Genomic DNA, 20,796 nt, shown 5'->3' on the forward strand with positions numbered 1-20,796 from the left:
ATGGTAGATTGAAAGGCTCAAGATCATAATATTTTATAAACGAACAAGGTTCCTATAATCTAAATCTGAACACTACCCAATTGTTTTATGAGCCAATCGGCCTCTAAGTTACCGAACATTAAACAATGAGCAGTATGTTGCTATGGAAATTCTACATCAAAATCAGATGTGTATAAATGTCTTCATTTTGATTTTTTTTTTTTTTTTGTAGTTTTTGCGTATGTGTTTTTAAAAATATCTGTGGGGAAAAAAAAAAAAAAAAAAAAACTTTGAAAAGACCCTGTAGCTGGATGTGAGACTAGTAGCCGCTGCTGCCAAGGCAGAAGTTTTTGGTGTGGTATGGCTCCAACAGCACTCTCTCCCCTCAAAGTGCAGTTCCCATGAGATCAGGTATCTCCACAGATTGTTAGTGGTATTCTTTAGAATTTCAGAAACAAAGATATCTCACTCCAGGTAATTTGACAATACAGTAGATGCTCTGTTAACTGACCCCCATAGAGTTGAATCCCCAGACTAGCTAATCTTTCCCAGCCCTGATTCTTGGCCGCCACACACAGATGGCTCATCTCGTCACTGATGGGTTCCTCTCTAGACAGAATATTTGAGTTCTTCTGCTCCCATCAGTTGTAATACACACACACACACACACACACACACACACACACACACATTCATTCTAGTTAGGTAACATGACATCAATTCTTACCAAGAGTAAATTGTGTTTGCTCCTAAACCTGTTTATACAAATCGTCTTTGTTTTTATGCTTATATAATTCATTTACAATTTAAAATAAACTGACAAAAGTGGTAGAAGAAAAAGATTTGTACTTTCTGAGAGTTTTTTTAATGTCACCAAATTAACTATGGGTGAGAAAGTTGTGATTGGTGAGATACCATAACAATTTAGGATTTACTGCTTAGATTGCCTCAAACAATTCTTTAATTTGTGTTCCACTTAAAAAAAAAGAAAGAAATTATGCAGTTCAGATGCTCATGCAAGAAAGATGATGCAGAACGTGAATCAATGGGCCAAAAGGTATTAAGATTAATGTATATTTGGCCTTTGAGCCACTCTTCTTTTGCTCAGGCCCACTTCCATGTATGAAAGTGTACTGTCTCTTCTAATAAAGTTTTTCTTTTCTTTTCTGCAAAAAAAAAAAAAAAAAAAAAAGATTAATGTATATTTATGTGCTTTAAGTTAAAAGAAAATATTTATGGTATGTGTCTATTGTCACAATTCCCTGTTTTAATTGATGTTCTTGTTATTAACCCACAAGCTACCAATCCCTGATGATTTCTAATAGGAGGATTTCTACTGAGTATATAGAGAAATACACTGTGGTATATATCTACTGTAGTTTATAGATTTCCACTGTAGTAAATAGAATACGCTAGAGCAAGAAATTTAGGAAGCAAATATATGATTCAAGAAGCTATTTTAATAAAAACAAGAAAAAATGAGAACCTGAACTACGCTGATGAAAAGAAAGTAAGAGATGTATTTAAATAATCACAGAGTAGAAGAAATAAAGTCCTAAACATTTAGGAGGAGTTAACGAGACTCCAGGGTTTGAGTGCGAGCATCAGGTAGCACTTTGGAAAGAGCCAGGAGTCTATGAAAAGGAGTTGATTTAGAGGGAGGAAAGGGGATTTGGGTTTCTGATTTATCAAGGCTGACAAAGATATCCAGGTGGAGATGCCTGGATGTCATTAGGAGATACCTAGAAACATGAGAGGGGACATCAATAGAAATACAGGTTTGGAAGTGGTAACATAGATATCAGCAGTTGAAGTGCTAAAGATGGAAGGAATCTGAAGGAAAGCCAAAAGAGAGAGATGTAGCCTAAAGAAAAATCTGTATTCAGGGACAAAGCGGGTGAGAAAAGCCACAAGGGAGGTAGAAGAGTTCAAAAACCAAAGATGGGAATTACAATTGGACCAGGTCTCAGAAGCCAAGGGAGGAGAGATTTGGGGATGTGGCAGATGGTCAAGGATTTATGCTTCAGGGAACTGCCATTTAACCTGTCAATCACAAGGCTCCAGTTAAGGATTGGAAAGATGAGGAATGTACCAGATTTCAAAATGCTAAAATTTCCTCTGGTGAGGCAGGAAGAGGCAAAGGCAACAGAAAGCTCAGAAGTTTGATAGTGAAGAGAAAGGGAGACAGCATTATGCCTTAGTGGGTAAAATCATGGAGTAACTGAGATTTTTTTTTTTTTTTAGAATAATGAAGACTTTTTTTTTTCATTTTACTTTTATTTTCTTTAAGTTATTTTTCAATTACAGTTGACATTCAATATTATATTAGTTACCAGTAGGATAATAAAGTCATGAGCTGACCATATTTATGTGAGAAGGGGAGGCAGCATTAAAGAAGATAGAATTGGCAATATAAACCAAAAGAGGCAGGAAGTTGAAGAGCAAGAATGAGCAAACTTGGCAAAAAGGAAAAGGATATTCTTTCTTAAAGACAGAAATGAGGGAAGAGAGAGGGGAAAAAAGAGGAAGACCACTGAAAGCGTTCGCCTCCACTAGGCTCCATTCCCCTATCAAAGTCTTCCACACAACACCCAGATCAGTGGTCAGTGATGAGAAGTGTCTAAAGTCATCTGTTAAGTGCAATCGTGAAGGATAGAGCCGAGAATTGGAATTGATGCTTGACACATCAGAGGTAAACTTAACCCATGAGACAACTAATCAGTAAGTATGTTCAGTGAAATGAGCACTTGCTGCTGCATAAAGAAAATATGACAAAGATATTTTGTGTTGGTTTTTTTCAGCTTAAGTAAACATTACATAGACGATCCCAGCATCTAGATAACCAAGAAAAGACTGAATCAACACTTTTTGAATTTCTAATCATGTTCTCCAGTCATGGCTGGATAGAGCAAGAACCTAAAGGCCTGTGATGGAAAACTGGCACATGTAATAGCTCAGCCTCTCTGAGAATCCACTTTTCTGAATAATTTGTCTTTCTCACAGTGTACTCTTCTGTACACTGATTTTCTATAGCTGTGGATGGTATTTCTAAATGAAGCCCCATCACTCTACTCAAGTATTTGCGTCTCAAAAAGCAAAGCTGTGTGTTGAGTTTAAACCATTTGCTGCTCTTGCCTTACTGCCATTTATTGTTCTGGACAGGCTGATGATTTTGATATGCCAATTTATAAAATGTTATTGGTTACCTCCTCTCTTGGGATTACTTTCATCATAAAGGTGACTAGTGAAACTACAGTGGCCTCATAGGCAGGAATGAAATCAGGCTATCTGAGACCTGGGCAACCTCATGGTGGAGATATCTTGGGATGGTGACAATCCCCAGCTCTCCCGGTCAGAAAGGTTCACCTGGCGGGCCTGCCCTACCTGTTCACAGCCACTTGAGAAGGTGCCAGATTTAAACATGAAGCAGTTGGACTGGCTTTTTCTTTTTAGAAATATTGAATGGCTGAGGCATGGAGAAGTTCATGAGATAGCAATCAGCCTTAACTGGGTTATTTCAATCTTATGCTAAAGCATTCCGATTGCATTCAGTAATTGTGTAAGTTGAAAGAGACATTCAACTTACCATGAACACTTATCCACCCTGATCTTACCAACAAGCGGAAGGTAAGTACATTGTACAATTTGTAGAGGGCACCTCCCAATGCCTTGCCGCCCCAAGATATCTCCACTATGAGGTTGCCCCGGTCCCAGATAGCCCCAGATTTCATTCCTGCCTATGAGACCAGTAGTTTTTCTGGTCACTTTTAGGATGAGAATAATCCCAAGAGAAGTGATAACCATTAACATTTTATAAATTTTTATGTCAAAATAGTCAGCATGTCCAGAACAATAAATGGCAGAAAGGCAAGAGCAGTAAATGATCTAGACTCTTGATAGGCCAAGGAAGAAAGCAGGCCTGGGCAGGAAGCCTTCCTAAGGAAGGAGGCTGAGCAGCCAGACTGGTCCCTTGGAGCAGGCATAGAAATAATTACATAGGAAGATCAGGGGAATGCTTCTGTAACATACTAAGGGATGCCGAAGGCTTGTAGATAAGGCTCATTCCAGAAGAAACATATTTAATAAGGTCGCCTGGATTGTAACCCACCATTCTGCTGCTCAGATGAAATTCCAGTCCAGTGACATCCCCAACCCTTCCCCAGCTGTCTGTTGTTCTTGGCTTTGGTTCAGACAGGGCCAGTTGTAAGATAAAGGGGATTAGGAAACTTGGTGGACAATTAGACCAGATGATACTTTAAAATTTCTACTAACATTGAGATTCTATAAAACACAGCTGAAAGTGTGTGGACTAAGGCTTAGGATTTCAAAGGTGTTTGGTCAGATAAGGACTCTCTTGTAATAAAGATTCTGACTTTCTAAGTAATGAAATTATCCCAACTCAATTTTCTGTTTATTTCTTGACCGATTTTGAGTACAGAAAAGTCAGAAGTTTGTAAATATATTTCATTTAGCAGTTGAGAGATCTTGGCTACCTCATGTATTTCATGTTATTTTGAGACAAGAAAAGAAATGGAAAAGAAAGAATGTTTATGGAACAACTGTTATATACTTTGCAATTTATTATCTTATTTAATTCCCTTTAATACCTAATTTTAATACCCAATAAGGTGTTATCCCCACCTATGGATGAGAGAATTGATACCCATTGAGGTTAAATAACTTGCCCAGAGTCATAAAATCAAAGGGGACAAGTTCAGGGTCTAACCAGAGTGTTTCCCATGCGGCTTCTACTAAACATTATGGTCTGTCTCATACTTTGAGTTATATTGTAGCAGATATCTTTTGATGAATTCCATCAAATCACTCCACATTCAATGGTGAAAGCCATATGAGTTTTAAATGTAGCTATAACCCAAGGATGTTCCTAATCCAAGTACAGCCCTTGCTAATTAATCTTTTATCAAATAAGGGAATTTTTTTGCCCATTAAAGAATTTCAATTGATTGAAGCGTGGTAAATCACTAAAGCATTTTAAATACCAAATACTGAAACATGGTACTGTGTGCTTTATAATAAATATTAAAGCAAAGATTCAAAAGCAAAAATGCAATGGGGTCCCTTAGAAAAGAATCTGATACTCTAAAATATGCCCAACCAACCAAATAGGATATGCACAACCAACCAAATAGGATGCTTGAAAAAATAATAATTCTAGAATAGTTCAAATTCCTGTTCATGTCACCATTGCAGATCTTCTTTAACTCTGGTGTTTAATTTAAATGTTTACTAGAGTAATAAATAAGTTCCCTGGAAATATGGTGACAGACTTTCTAGCAATTGTATGATATTTTTAAAAATCACATTCTCTGATACAGAGCAAATTAAACAGACCACACCTTTCCTTAACTTAGAGAGAAAAATAAAAGTAGATTATACCTCCACATAATTTGAAATTATTTCTAAAATATCTACAAAAACAATTGATCTTCATGAAGCTATTTGACTATATTCTCCATGAGGATTGAATCCTACAAGTAGAATCAAGAAGAATCAAGCAGAGATAAATTATGAGTTATTTGAAGTTTTAACTGCTTCTCTGTAGAAACTGCTACGAATAACAAGGTTCTAACCTTGCTTTAGTTCTTGGATTGTGTCCTGCTCTAGAACCTCACACACCATCAGTTTCCTTAGACTGTGGTTGTGGCACTCAGACTAGACCACCTAAAGTGCCATGCTGAGGTTGTTCGGCTCTAGGTAGCCTTTTATTAATAAGCTAAATAGAGTGAATTTTTAGATTAAGAAAATGATGAAGCACAGAATTCATTGACTTTTCCATTATCTGCTCCAAAATTTAAGGAACTGTACTACTTTGCCTGCTAGACTACATCACCATTAACAACATGCATTATTATAACGTGGGTCCTTGGACTTTGTAAACATCTAGACCAGAGAGGAAGGAGAGCTTAGTTCTAAGATTTGTTGATCCTTTTTAGTTATTAACCAATATTTTCTGCAAAGATAGGTTACAGATGAATCTTAAAGATGGGAAAATCATGTCAAACACTTCAAAATTTGGAACACGTTTCAAAGTAACTGCTGCTGTCCTCTAACAATTTTTGACTTAGAATCTTGGGAATTTCTTTTCCACGGATATATATCTGATTTTATAATAGACATCGATAAGAAAATGGGATTTGCTTTGCAGAGATTCACTTTATAGCCAAATTTGCTAACAAGCATATAGTTCATAAACTGAGAGATGAATTTATTTATGTTCATATCTATCATCTCCATATCTGCCTACCTCTCTGGGGTTTCCTTCATGAAGAATCTGACAGTGGAAAATTAAGTCAGAGGTGAATATGGTTAATTCAACAAATATAATAGAACTTGGGGAGAGCTCAACATTGATAACCATCTTGCAGAACACTTTCTAATAGAGTGTATTATTTAATTGCCTTCCCACTCCCAACCTTCTCCACCTAAAAAAATAATACTATCTAACGAAGAAAGTATTATTCTCACTGTGTTATTCCCAGCCCTATTATACAGAGTAGGAGACAAGAGGTTCAGTAACATTATTTGATTTCCCAAAGATCACTGAGCTAATAAATGTGGCAATAATCTGAAGGCAAAGATTCATTCTGCCTTTTAACTCCAAATTCCCTATTTTTCCACTAAACCATATTGTCTTACTTGCTCAGTCTGACAATATAGAGACCATTTTTCTTTCCTTTCTTATGCTTCTATCTTCTGTTCTTCCTATTGAATTTCTTTTTTCCCTTATTTACCCAACTGAACAAAAATGGTTTAATAAATTCCAAATCTTCAAATTCCAGGTACCTTTTCTTTAATTGTCTCTAAATTCTCCGATTAGAAATAAGATGCTGACTGAGCTTTATTTCAGGTCAGAGCAGTCTGTAAGCCAAGTTGGAAAACTAAGACTGTGTGTGTGATAGGGAGGCGAGTAAGACGAGAACTGTCCAAATATCCAGGTGGAATCTTGAAGCAGGACTCAGAGTAACACCTCCTTCTGAGAGGCAGGAAGGAGAAGCGAAGCAGAGTCATTTATTTGAGCTTCAGATTATTCACTTTCCTAACTAATCGATAATTGTTATAATTAAAATTGATAGCTGCAAATAACATGACAGAGGGCTGCTGCCAGAATACTGATTGTGTCTTTGGCTTGGAAAGATAGGCAGCAGCGTGGAACACTTATTTTCCAATTTGCTTTTAGCTGTGTGCAAATTGCTTTAGCTGTATCCAGCTGATTTAGACCTTGCCTGAAGGTGCACTAGATTAATTGGGAGCCACACATTCATTGCTTACAGAATGGACTCTATAATTGGCGAAATTTGTTAGTGCCAGTTATAAAATAACTAGATAGTTCTGCTTTTAACTGTCCTTTCATTACTCTTTCTGTGAGAGGGGAGGGGAAACAATTAGAACCCATCTGACGATTAAAATGGGTGTTTTTACATAAAGACCAAAAGGAACATATCTCCAGTCAATATTTTATTCAAGCAAACATTAGTGCGAATATGGTATTGATTTTTTTCAAAAGCTGAAAAAGTACTTTAGCATACGTAAAAATTTTTCCCTTTTTGTCGTAACTGAACCATAGATAAGAGAACTCACTTTGTTAGAACTATGAGCAAATTTTTCAAAATGATTCTTTGTTCTCCTAACTTCACTGAGTCAAACAGAATAAATGTTCTTTCTTATGAAAGAAATAAGAAAAATCCTGAGACTAGAGTTGGGTGCCCTTCAGTTTGTCCTGTTTCCTTTACTCTCCTCTTCGGGTCCCAGGGTACCATATGGGCACCCATGCTGCTTAGCTAAAATATCAGACGAAGCTCAATGAACATGAGAGTCATTTTAGGCAGGAAGGCATTTTTTTTTTTTAGAAGCAAAAGTTGGTAGGCCAAGAACAAAATATAAGTTATATTACATGTTAGAATAGCAAAGAGTTATTTATCTTCTTAGCTTATTATGACAGATGATTACTAGAACTAGTGGAGTGATCACATTGTAAGACATAAAACTGTTGAATCGCTATGTTATTCACCTAAAACTGATATAATTAATATAATATACCAACAATACTTAAATTTTTTAAAAAATGTATTTTATGTCAACAGACTTAAATATGCAAAATACTGAATTACTTTCCTTAAACAACTCTTGGTATATTGCTATGCACCCCAAATTGTACAAAGGCTATTCCCAGACATATTCAAAAACAATATGTATACGTAGAGTAGAGATGGTCATCAGTCTGGACTCTGTCACTCAAGTTACAAAATCCCAACTCAAACTTATTTAAGTAAACAAATAAGTAAAAGAGTGAGGGAGGAAGTGTTTATTGGTTCAGATACCTGAAAAGTACAGAAAGAGGCTACTTCAAACACCATTAGATTCAGGACTCAGAAAGGTATCATGACTATTACCCTCCGTCTCTTGGCTCAACTTTATTTTCTGTTAGCTTCACTTTCAGGAAAGCCATCACCACATGGAGGCCCCTGTCAGACCTAGATTTACATCCTAGCTCTTCAGCAACTCCACTGAAAAGGAGGTACTTCTTTCCTAGTAGGTGCGGCAAAGTTTCAGACCTAAATTTCACAAGCCTTTGGTGAGCTACCTGGCCACTCCTGAAGCCATCACTGGGGCCAGGAGAGCAGCACATGCTGATCGACCACCCCAAAGCCCTGAGCTCCACCTGCACTGAGAGTGAGGGGAGAGTCCCCCAAAGGAACACTGAGGTCTAGTCACCAAAGAAGGGGACATGGGTGCCAGACAGGAACAACAAGTGACCACAACACTAAGAAACAAAGTTATACTAAACTATTTGCATTCTTAGTAATACTTCTTCAACTTCATTCACTTACATCTTTGAGATCCAATTAAAACGAAAGATCTTTTTCTCCAGAAAATGTATGTGTGACCATGTCATACAAAATGTTGCCTGCTATTTCAGAAGAATTCATGCGTCTCCAGAGCCTAGCTGATGATATGGAAACTAGGAAATCTTTCTGAAGTAAAAGACACTTTTAGAAGTCTCTGCATTGCATATCTAAGAGCAACAATTTTAGGCTTCCTTGTTCTTTCATTTTTTTCTTCGTCCCCCAAGCATTTCTGTTTGTGAAGAATTCCTCTTACACAGCTATTTGTTATCCTTGTTGTGGATGAATGAACTCTGAAAATCCAAACTGTGCCAAATGACTACTTTGTCCAAATGATAGATCGTCAAGGACCAACCTTTCAATTGGATGACTAACACACTGGCCGCAAAAGTGATGTCTGTCCTTTTTTGGCACAAGAAAATGACTGTTCTGGGCTAAAGCTGTGTAGTGAGTCTAATTTAGAGACTCAGCATGAAGACATAGACTGCCAAAAATAAGAACTTCGATTTTCTTATTTCATGAAAGATAATATGTGACTGAGAAGGAAAAATTATACATAATAAGGCAAACTTTTTCATGGTTATGATCAGAAAGATAAATTGTTTAAACATTAAAGTGACTGCCCAAAACAAAATATTTCATAAAGTTTACCTCGGAAATGTGAATTTGAATATTTAAATTAAAATCATTCTCACAATTTAAAAAGTTAACTTCACCTCAGGAGAAAAAAGACCCTCAGCAAAAAATAAAAAAGTATTGCTCTAGAACAATCTTCCCCAAAGAGGTTTTGTCCTGTGTTTTCAAGACAGCATCTTAGAATCTTTTAGGAATAAAAAAGAAAGACAGGGAGAGAAAAAAAAAAGGAATGAAAGAGGGAGCATAACTTCAGTTCTTACTTTTAGACTTTGTAAAAGAAGAGTTTAAATAAAAAATGAGATAAAAGGAATGAAAAACTCACTACTATCACAATGTTCAACTTTTGTTGAACATTTTGTTCTTGAAGACAGAAGAAATGACTGTATTTCAAGATCAATAACTTTTATAACAGTTTATCAATAAGTCCTGCACCAATAAAATAAAAATAAAGTTAATGGTAGGATGGGATAAGGAAACTAAAAGCAGAAAAAAAAAATGAAAACAAAACCCTGAGTATTAACAAAGGATAAGATTAAAGGTATGAATTTGAAAACATAAATTTCGTATATATACATAGAGAAATATCTAGAAAGATACATACCAACCAACAAAAAAATGGTTATTTTTTTTAAGAGTTGGGAGGGGGAATAAGGAATTTCTATTTCCTTTATTCTTATGTTTTTGCTTAAAATAATTCTTTAAATAATCATTTAGTTATATATGATGTGTATAATGAAAATAATATGTATATAATAGAAATAAAAATGTTTAAAATGTGAGAACAAGGATTTCTGGAATAAACAAAGTGACATTTGGTTCCAAATTTCTCTTCTTTTTCTGGAAACTGCACTGAACAACCAGGACGATGAAAACAAAATTTTTTTGTAAAACTTGAATAACAGGAATACTACAAAAATTATTATTAATAATGCTGCCTCAAATAGCTGAGATCAAGCAGAACCCCCAAAAGAAGCTATCTGGAGAAACAGGAGAGAACAGCTCAGAAAGGGCTGAAGAGACCCAAGTTGACAGCAGATTTCAATAAGCATAATCTCCAGTATACATAGAATGAAAGGGATCCATTTAGAAGTAAAAGGCTAAAGAATCTGTTGTTCAGAGATGGCTGGGATTTGATAGAGCTAAGATCATGCTACTAGGTTCAGAGAGGAAAAGGAAGGGTGACTGCACAATACAAGAGATACCAACACATTGAAGCAAAATGTCTCTACAGCAGCAAAGGAAAGAACCCTGAGTTATAAAGCCTAGAATTTCATCTTGCCATACTTCCCACTCCTAACAAAATATCCTATAAATAGATGGTCCAGGAAACTAACCCAAGTAATCCTGTAAAATATAATTAGCACAAAGTTGTAAAAAAAAAAAAAAAAAAAAAAGCATCAAATTTAGCAACAGATTTAAGAAAACACTCAAAAAAAAAAAAATTGCCCATACAGTAGATGAAATTTGTCATTACAAAATTTTACCACGATATTCTTTAAAAATAACAAAACAATTATCTACATAAAGGAAGATTACAAAATAAAAATATTTAAGAATACAGAGCAGAGGATATTAAACACCTAAAAGAGGGTAAAATATGTGCTGGCAGAAATTAGGAAAGAAAAACAAAAACAATTAGAGAAATTAATTTTTTTTAATGGAAGAACAAAGGGAAAAATAGAAACTGCAGAAGAAGCAAAATAGAACCTTAAAGGTAGAAATGAAATAAGCTAATAAAAAGAGAAAAAATTTTAAAAGAATTAGAAAGACAATAGTTCTAAAATTCTAAGAGATATAAAAGTCAAAGGCTAGTCAACATATATAAAATTGGAATCCCCAAAAATGAAAAATCAAACAGAGCAAGCGTTTTTAAATAATCAGTCATAGAACCACCCTGAAAAAAATGAAGGCTTGTATCTACATATTCAAAAGGCATATTATGTATTAGGGAAATTTAAACGGAAACAACCAACATTGAGACATACTCTAATAAAGCCGTGGGGATTTTAAGATAAAAAAATAATAGCAATAACCATCTGGATTGCTAGGCAAAACGATCAAGTCATTTGCAATTTTTCTAAGTATGGAAAATATTTTTATATAACATAGTTTTTAAAAATAATAAAATAAAAGTTAAGAAGAGGAGGTAGAAGGAAAATAGATAGGGACAAAAGAATGTTATTTAATACAGACAAAACAAGTGGTGGAAGTGAAAACATAATTAGCGCTACAAAGGTGACAAGAAAGAATATTCAAGTTGAAGAAGGGAGAGTATAGGGGAAAAGGAGAAACATAAGCAAATGTTATCACTGAGAGTAATTAGGTTTGTTATATGAAGTAGCCTTTGCACAGGGAAGTCTTGGTTTGAAGTAGCCTTTGTATGATGAAGTTATACCTTTACGTAATACAAGAGTTACATAAAATATACAAAAATACAAAATATTTGTACAGAAATAAAAACCTTCCCAAATATTACAAGAATTACAATGGTCAAGTAAGCAAAAAGAAAAGGTAACATAAAATAATAGAACTGAATTGAAACAAATATATCTTTCATAGCCATAAATAAAAATGAGCTAAGCTTAACTATTAAAAGAAATAGATTTTTGGATTGAATTTCATAGAGAAACAAATCTCTATTCTGCATAAAAGAGATACACCTAAAACAAATAATTCAGAAAGCTCGAAGTGAAAGGATGGGCAAAAACATTACAGGCAAATGCAAAATTTTAAAAACGAAGGCTTGCCAATATTGACAAAGAAATATATATGAGTATATGAGATGAAAACACAATATAATTGTTTTACTTTAGGAGCTATCATAAGTATGTTTATAGCTCTTGGTCTCATTGGTTACTGCCTGCTCCTAGATGCTAAGCAGGAAAACAATTTTTGAAAGGAAACCTTTCTGTTACTCTGGCACTAATCTTAATTATTCCACACTAAATTCATTCCTTGCTAAATATCTACCCTGTACGTCCTCTCTCTCCAAGGATTCTACATTCCCTTTTCAAAATGGCAGCCATAATGCTGATGAGTCCACTCCTTATTCCTAACTGCCCGTCAGAACTGGATTTCTTAAAATGATGACACTCTCTATTTCAAAAGGAGATAAAATCTCTATTAAAAGAACTTTGTATAGACTTCTTCACAATTGATATGTTCTATTTTTAACTCTGAGTATTAAGTATGGTAGGAGGGTGCTTAACCTATTATTAACAAATGCATTTATTTGTTTGCTATTCTATTTGACACTTTCCTCATTAAGCTCGTATGAGTATGCATATGTTATGATAAAATAAAATACTATCCACAGATAGCCAAAAAGAAACGTTGTATAAGTTTTAAAGCAGTTCACATTACTGTGAAAAAGTCAATAACTGGCTAATAAACAGTCTCCCTTAATTTAATATATATTAATTTCATATAATATATATATATAAAATGAATTAGAGATAAATTAAGTGGAGAGAGTGAAGAGATAGAAAGCAAAATAGAGATAAGATAGACAGAGACAGATATCATGCCACATATTCTTAGTGAGAGAAATTCAATTTCTTTTTAAAGTGGTTTGAGTCCATTACTTTTTAAAAATCAAACAGTTCACAATTTCATTAATTAAAAATGGAAGTCCTTTCTCCTCTATGCCTTTCTCTCCACTTCTCAATTTTCATAGGTAGCCACTGTTAACAATTCAAGAGGCTTTCCAGTTTTTCTCTCCAAATACAAAGACTGCACAAACACACATACAAACTCACACATACAACACACACACACACACACACACACACACACATTTGTATATAAATATATACTCATTTAATTACAGATATGAGATTGTCCTCCTATACTCTACGTAATATCCAGCAAATTCATTTTCTTAACTGTACGTAGTGGCAGCCATAGAATGTAAATACAAAAAGACTAATTTCATCCTTTTTGAGGCAGCTTATTGTGGCTCTACCATTACTAGACCACATTGATGGAGGTTTTAGTAGTTTTCAGTTGTTTAAAATGATTCGGTGAACATTTTTGTACAGTATCTTTGTGCAAATAAGTGAGAATGGCTGTAGGCTAAATTCTTTAAAAAAAAATTACTTTGTACATTTATAGTTTTGGCCAACAGTGCCAAATTTGCCTCTAACATATTTCTCACTAACGGGGCAGGAACTTTGATTCAAATCGTCACCAACATTTAACCTTTGTTGAACTAATAGGTAAAAAATAATCCATTGTCCTTTTATTTGCTATATGACCATCTTTTCATATTTCTATCAGTCACTGTGCTCCTTTTCTGTTAACGAGTTTACATCTTTCATCTATCTTTTCTGTGAAGTGGCTGGCTTGATGCTTTTTAAAAGTCGTGTGAGTGAAAATTGGCCCTTTGCCTAAGATATATTTTGCAAATATTTCCTCCAGTTTCTTATTTTTTGACTTTATTTATGATGTTATTCCCTAAATACAACTTCAAGATTTTTTTAATGTGATCAAATTATCTTTTCCTTTATGGCTTCTGAATTTGGTGCTATGTACAGAAGCATCACTCCCATTCCAAGAATATAAATAATCAAAATTTTCTTCTAGCACTATGATACTTTCACTAAGTGTTTGACTCTTCTGGAAATTATTGTTTTTAAAGATTTATGTTGTGTTCCAGATTATTATTTTTTCCATATGGTGTGTCAAGCGATATTTAAGGTCTTAAAATACCACCATTGCCAGTCAAGCAATGTTTCATTACAAATAAAGATGAAATTATTTTCATGTTTTCATGTATTAATTTTACTTTTCAAGCATGTTAATAGTACACTACAGTAGTTTCATAAATTGTATATTTTTTAAAGAAACATTCTGCAATTTAAAAATTAACACTAAGCAATGGTGAGTTCTGTGTTATAGGAGCATGAGAAAGGAATAACCCCCAAATTCCTTTTAACAAGAGACTCCTCAAAAAGTGAAACCAATTATATTCCACAAAAACATTTAAATGACTTTTTCAGTAGAGCTTAAATTAATACATGAACTCACACAAACATACAACATATACCCTTTTGCTTTATGAATAAACACTGCAACGCTTTTATCAAAATAGCAAATATGTTAATATTCTGCCCCAGCTAACCCAAATCACAGAGATGGGGTAATTAAAGTATATAATAGTGTATCATTCAAATTCATTCAAATAGACAAAAGGAAATATATAAGGAATGACTGGAATGGGATATTATAGGGAAGCAAGTCAAGTTTATCACAAAGATCGAATGATTAGTTAAAAGTAGCCATGCTCTCACTCTTAAGGATACTGCTTCATCTCCTCCTACTTTGTAAACTTCTCCCACTAAACTTCCTTGAAGAGCTAGCTGTATCTGTTCTCTCGGCTGACTCCTGTCTACTCTGTGCCCAGCCTCCCTTCACATCTGGGGTGGCTGCCTCATCCTATATGTTCTTGTCCCTTGGCCACCATGACAAAATTGAAATAGCAGGTAGGCAAACATGAAATTAATGTTTATTATTCCCCCAATAACCCACATTCTCAAAGAATCTGCTGGTACATTCTCCTATAATTTTTTCTACCTCCTGCCTTTCCTAAAATCTTCCATACATATGATGAAGTTTTAGGCTCATCTAAAAAGACAGCTTTTTCATCCCCTTCAGAGTAAAAAGAAAGACCTAACAACAGCTTATAAGACCTTAATAATACGCCACCTCTCTATCTAAAAACACACGTCCGTCTCTTGAACCTCATGCAAAGTGCATTTGACACATTGAGAATATTCAGTTCTACTACAGGAGACAAGAAAACAAATGAAATCGATGCAAATCATTAGATGTGTTAAGCACAGATAATTATTTACCTGGGAGATATGGTAGACAGATAAAGCAAGTAGAGCATATATGTGTGAACCTAGATAGAAAGGAATGGAAGAACCAAGTAAATACTAAATATTCATGATCACTAAATATACATGAGACACGTGAAGCACTGAATATTCATTATATACTAAATATACATTAGGACATGAAGCACTCGCTATCCATGAGGTCTTATTTCAGTTACTCATTAGTGACACTCCTGCAAAGCCCCAACTGCCTGGACATGTAAATAAAGCTCATAGCTGTTCATCAGGCTAACACTACAGCTCAAGATCTCCAGTAGAGCAAGCATAAGCTGATACCAGGCGTCTTCCATCTTCCTTACCTTCATCTCTGGCCCTTGTAACCACACCATCAGTGGAGAAGGCTGATGCAGCACAGAGAGAAACAATACAAATAAACATGTATAACACAGAATTTAAGTGGTGTGGCCTTTCCACTTGCTTATACCCCGGTGCACATGTGTCAGTCTACTCCATTCCTTTCCACTGGCTTCTAACTCTATGCTTTAGTTTAAATTGCTTCCTTAAACCGTGGATTTGTGCCTCTTAAATCAGTGAGCTTTCTATGGGACGGCTCGCCTGGCTTGGAGGCTACAAGCCATGCTGTGTCCACACATATACATTATCTACCATTCTACTCTTCACTTGTGCTCCAGCCACCCCATTCCCCTTGCTCTTCCTTAAATACTTCACGTACATTCACACCTCAGAACCTCTACTCTTGCTCTTCCTTCTGCCTGAAACGCTATTCCTCTAGACATCTCCATGACTGGCTCTTTCATTTCATTTGAATGTCTCTTCCCTGAACCTCTTATATAAAATTACATAATTTTCCAACAATGATTCTCCGATTCTCCAACACCCATTGGGTGTCCTACAATTCAATTCCATTCTGACACTACCAGGAGTTAGTTAAGGGCTCAGTCCCATGAAACTGCTTCCAGTTCAGATGCCAGTCACATATGGGGTCCTCAGGTTACCTGCACTTCTTCCCAGACAACTACAAATCTGGGGAGGGGGGTCCCACAATCCCCCTCAGACTTGATAATCTGCTAGAATGATTCATAGAACTTAGAAAAGCTTAATACTTATGATTCTATTTTTATCCTGAGGATATAATTCAAGAAAAATCAAATGGAAGAGATTCATAGGACATGGTATGGGGGAGGGGGCGGTCCAGAGCATACATGCCCTCTCCAGTCATGCCACGCTCCCCCCGACATCGATGTATTCATCAACCCAGAAATACCCCGAACCTCGCTGTTTGAGAGTTTTTATCAAAATTTCACTACATAGTCATGATTTGTGAAATCGTTGGCCACTGGTGATTGAACTCAATCTCCAGTCCTTTCCCCTCTAAAAATTCTAACCCTCTAATTACATGGTTGAGTCTTCTGGTGACTAGCCCTCATCTTGAAACTATCTAGGGGCCTTCTAAGAGTCACCTCAAATATACAGATTCAGGTTTGATCAAAAGGGGCTTGTTATGAATAATGAAAAACACTCCTACCACTTAGGCAATTCCAAGGGTTTTAGGGGTTCTGTAACAGAAACCTGGACAAAGACCAAATATATATACCACAAACACAAAAATTTCCTCTTCTCTCTAGGTACTCTCTATCTTCTCTGCTGCACTTAACTTATCTCTATATTGCTTGGTATGTTATATATTTGCTTGTGTATTTGTTTATGGTTATCTCCTCCCAGTAGAATATAAACTCCATGAGGACAGGGTTTGATCTCTCTTCTGTATTGTCCTATCTCCAGCATCTGTTTTAGCCTAAAACAGGCACTCAATAAATATTTGTCAAATCACCGAGTGAATGTCATGTCAGGATACAGTGAAGATACCATTGGCTCACCTCCTTTCTTTAAGAACCTGGCTAACCCGCATCTCTAGGAAGGACAGACCTAGGTTCTAGCTACTTGATTCTGCCTCACATTTCTCAAGTCTGGCCAGCCACATTTGATTATTACAGGACAGAAATCCAGCACCCACGACATAAGAGTTTGGAGTGGGAACCGAAAGTCTGAATCAGTTAAATGATGGTGAAAAATGTGCCAGAGTGAGTTCCATAACAATCACAAGCCACGTACAATAAACAGGCGCAGGGGAGCCATAAAGACATATAAAAAATCAGTCTGTCGACAGAAGCAGAATGGGACAGTTGTACCAGAAGAAGCAGGTGTAAGAGAATATGTGACACTCAAGAGAGATGTAGGGGTTTTCTAAACACTATCAGCATAACCTGACAATTCCCTTCCTATCCTTGGATATGAGACTGACTTGTAAGCTTTCAATAAACCCTCTCTGTAATGAAGCTGGTTTGAATAGGCATCTGTTTCTGGCCATAGAACTTCCTTGGACACAAAGCTTAGATGGCAGTGGTGTAGAGCTGGCCAAAAGAAGCCAAACCTAGGAGGCTACTTAGCAGTCTGTTTCCAACCCCCAACTCCAAGTTTATTCTATACTGCAGTACCCTCCTGGGCCACTGTGAACCTCTCTCCTGAGAATCTGGAATTAGAAATGCCAGACAGTACTGCCAGTCAAGGTAGTGCACGTGTTTGGAGAATTAGAGAGAACTAGTGAGCAGAGAGGGGAGACTGAGGCAAAAGAGGAGAGAGAGCAAAGAAAAGAGGCTGTGATGTGAGAGCGTGAGAGGGAGGGAGAAGGAGGAAGAGGAGGAAAAGGAGGAGGAGGAGGAGGAGGAGGAGGAAGAGCAGGAGGAGCAGGAGGAGCAGGAGGAGCAGGAGGAGGAGCAGGAGGAGGAGAAGGAGGAAGAGGAGCAGGAGGAGAAAAGGGAGGAGTGGGGAGGGGAGGGGAGAGGGGCAGGAGGGAGGCTGCCAAGGAGCGTGGGAACTCACAGCACCCTTGAAGCGGGGTCACACTTCCAACCTTGCTCTCACAAGTCTTCTCAGCCCTGCATAAAACCTGCCTGTTTTGCTTAAGTTAGTTTGAATAAGTTTCTGTTTTTACAACTTAGAACTCCTTGACTAAGCAAGAAACATATAGCTGAGCTTGCTAAGCATTCAGAGGAAGCCTCAGAGGCCCTTGAAGAGCCGCTTACATGGAATGGGGCAAGGCCGAGATACTTGAACAACTGGGAGGATATCACATTCGTATTCAGCACCAATTCATCAGTTTCTACCACCTGATGTAAAAAGAAAGTCTCTTTAGCTGAACTTGGGGACCTATGTGCTCTCAGCATGCCTTACTCACCGGTAAGTCACAGGAACATTCCTGAGCCCCCTAGACCATCGCATGGGGTTTCCAGAAGCGGCGTTGTTCAGCGTGAGGACTCCCAAAATAGGAACCATTTATAGGCTGGCCACTAAGAGACCAGGCCCTGGGGCTTCTCTCCGCTGGCTTTTTTTTTTTTTCCTGCCTCTGAATCTGCCATTCACTGACTAAGACTCTTGACAGGATCCGGTCAAGGGGGTAGAAATGAGTCACCGAAGCTTTCTACCTCTGAGCACATCTGGCACTCCCCAGTGGCCTGTCATAGCTGAGCTCACAATGCCATGGTCAGAGGGCCTCATGGAGCTGCCTGCTGGGGGACTCGCCATGACCCAACCTGCATCAGCCCCAGACTGGAGCAGCCTTGGCCAGGAGATAGTCTGGTCACCAAACTGTTGTCATAAAATCCATCTTTTATTGTCCTTCCTTGTGTATCTTATCACTGAGGGGATGGCGGGGGCTTGGGAACAGCCAACACACAGGCACCTGGGGATTTCTGAGGCTAAGCACGTCGGGCCTGAAGTTTTCTGAGTTTTGGTCACAGAGTCCCCAGAGTGAGTAATCGTCTGCACATTAGATCTTGCCAGTCAGGAACAGCTCTGCAGGGTTCCACTTTGCTTAGCTCTACAGAAACATCTGGCCAAGCCACAGAGGGGAGGACTGGCCCACTCTGTCTAGAAGGGCTATGAGTGTAGGGTCTGGGCACTCCGTCCCCAGGAAGCAGCTGGCCCTTAGTAGGCACTCAGGAGGAGTTTCCTGAATGAATACAGCCTCTTTCAAAATTCCTTCTTTGGAAGGAATTTAATCCCAACCTAAGCGTTTCGGTCACTAGACCTGCTAGGTGGAGCGCTAGCCCACATCTCTCCAGTGCAGGGACCACCACAGGGGACCACTGCGTTCTCCATGCTCCTGAGGTGTTGGTCCCGTGCACGCTGGAACCCAGACAAGGTTGATGCTGGGATGGGAAATTGGGGCCATTCCTTTATTTTCTTCCATATGTACTGCTCTGCTCTCTCTCAAAGAGGAGAAGAGGACAAAAGCAAAGAGAATTGTACCCCCCGACACCTTCTACCCCCGAACTATCTGGGAAATAGCCCTCTACTCTTCTCCTTCCAGCAACAGCAAGACTGTTTTCAGAACCAGTCATGGCTCTTCCTCAACTTAAAGCCTTCCATAACTGGGCTAAAACCTGGTTTCTCTTTCTCCTCAAGCAGAGTGCCTTCCCACCCTAATTCTGTCCAATCTCCAGATTCTCTAGGGGAGAATCAGTTACTTTTGAGGGTCTCTCTGAGTTCTGCATAAGTACAAACAACCGCCTGCCTCCTACCCACACCCCAACCTGTAAGTAGATTTATTCCTCAGGAGAACTGGAGAGCACGCTGGGAGAGTTTACCACTAGCCTCGAGAAAGGGCTTTTTCTTAGACAATGAAGCATTCATCTCCCCTTTCTTCTTCCCTAAGAGAACAGCATTTATGACTCATTCTAAGCCATGATACACTCCTCCCATGCATGATCCAGAGGCATATTGTCACCTTCCACAGCCTGCGAAAGTCATGGCAATCTCATCCTCTTGTCCACGATGGTTTAGGAGTGGGATGTGACCTGGTTCTGGGGTAAGGGGCTGAGGGGATGTCTGCCAGAGGTGTCCAAGAAAGATTTCTTCCCTCCTGAGAGAGACACAGAAAGACTCAGTCCTGTCTTTGCTACACTGGGGATTGCACCCCTCTTCCCCTCACCTGCCAATCATCACCTGAGAAATAGATTCTGGAAAAATCGGGATCTGATTTAGGAAGATGGGGTGGGTGGGTGGACCACCTTCTCTAGAGAGTGATGGGGAGATGGGACCACCTTCTCTTTCTAACCTACAGTTCTATAATGACTGCTTGGGGCCCAGGATGCCCAGACTACCCCCTGCCACCGATATTAGGAAGAATTTTTTAAATCAAACAGCACACCCCGCTCCCAGTACATACCATCTGGAACAAAATCCTTTCAGAGGCCAAGAAAAATTTAGGCCATTCTTTTTTTTTTTTTTTTTTTTTTTTTGAAAAACATTTAGTTTCTCTGACAAACATCCAAGACAAAATACATACTCATGTATAACTTACTTATTTTTTTAAATTTAATCACATTGTATGGAAGACATGGAGATAATTTTTTTTTCTTTTTATCTAATTCTATTCCCTGACAGTCTTCACAAGG

The 20,796-nt window shown here is 37.6% G+C and overlaps 1 long non-coding RNA gene across 1 annotated transcript; it reads right to left on the reverse strand.

Annotated features, from left to right (window-relative positions):
- Positions 1–825: 825 nt before the first annotated feature.
- Positions 826–18,724, reverse strand: LOC112480639. Its single transcript, XR_003046725.1, has 2 exons — positions 18,576–18,724; positions 826–1,145 (listed from the first exon to the last, which is right to left on the reverse strand). It is a non-coding gene; the product is annotated as an uncharacterized LOC112480639 (long non-coding RNA).
- Positions 18,725–20,796: the final 2,072 nt, after the last annotated feature.

The sequence above is a fragment of the Pteropus alecto genome, unplaced genomic scaffold (genome assembly GCF_000325575.1).
Source record: "Pteropus alecto unplaced genomic scaffold, ASM32557v1 scaffold20, whole genome shotgun sequence".
Classification (NCBI taxonomy): domain Eukaryota; kingdom Metazoa; phylum Chordata; class Mammalia; order Chiroptera; family Pteropodidae; genus Pteropus; species Pteropus alecto.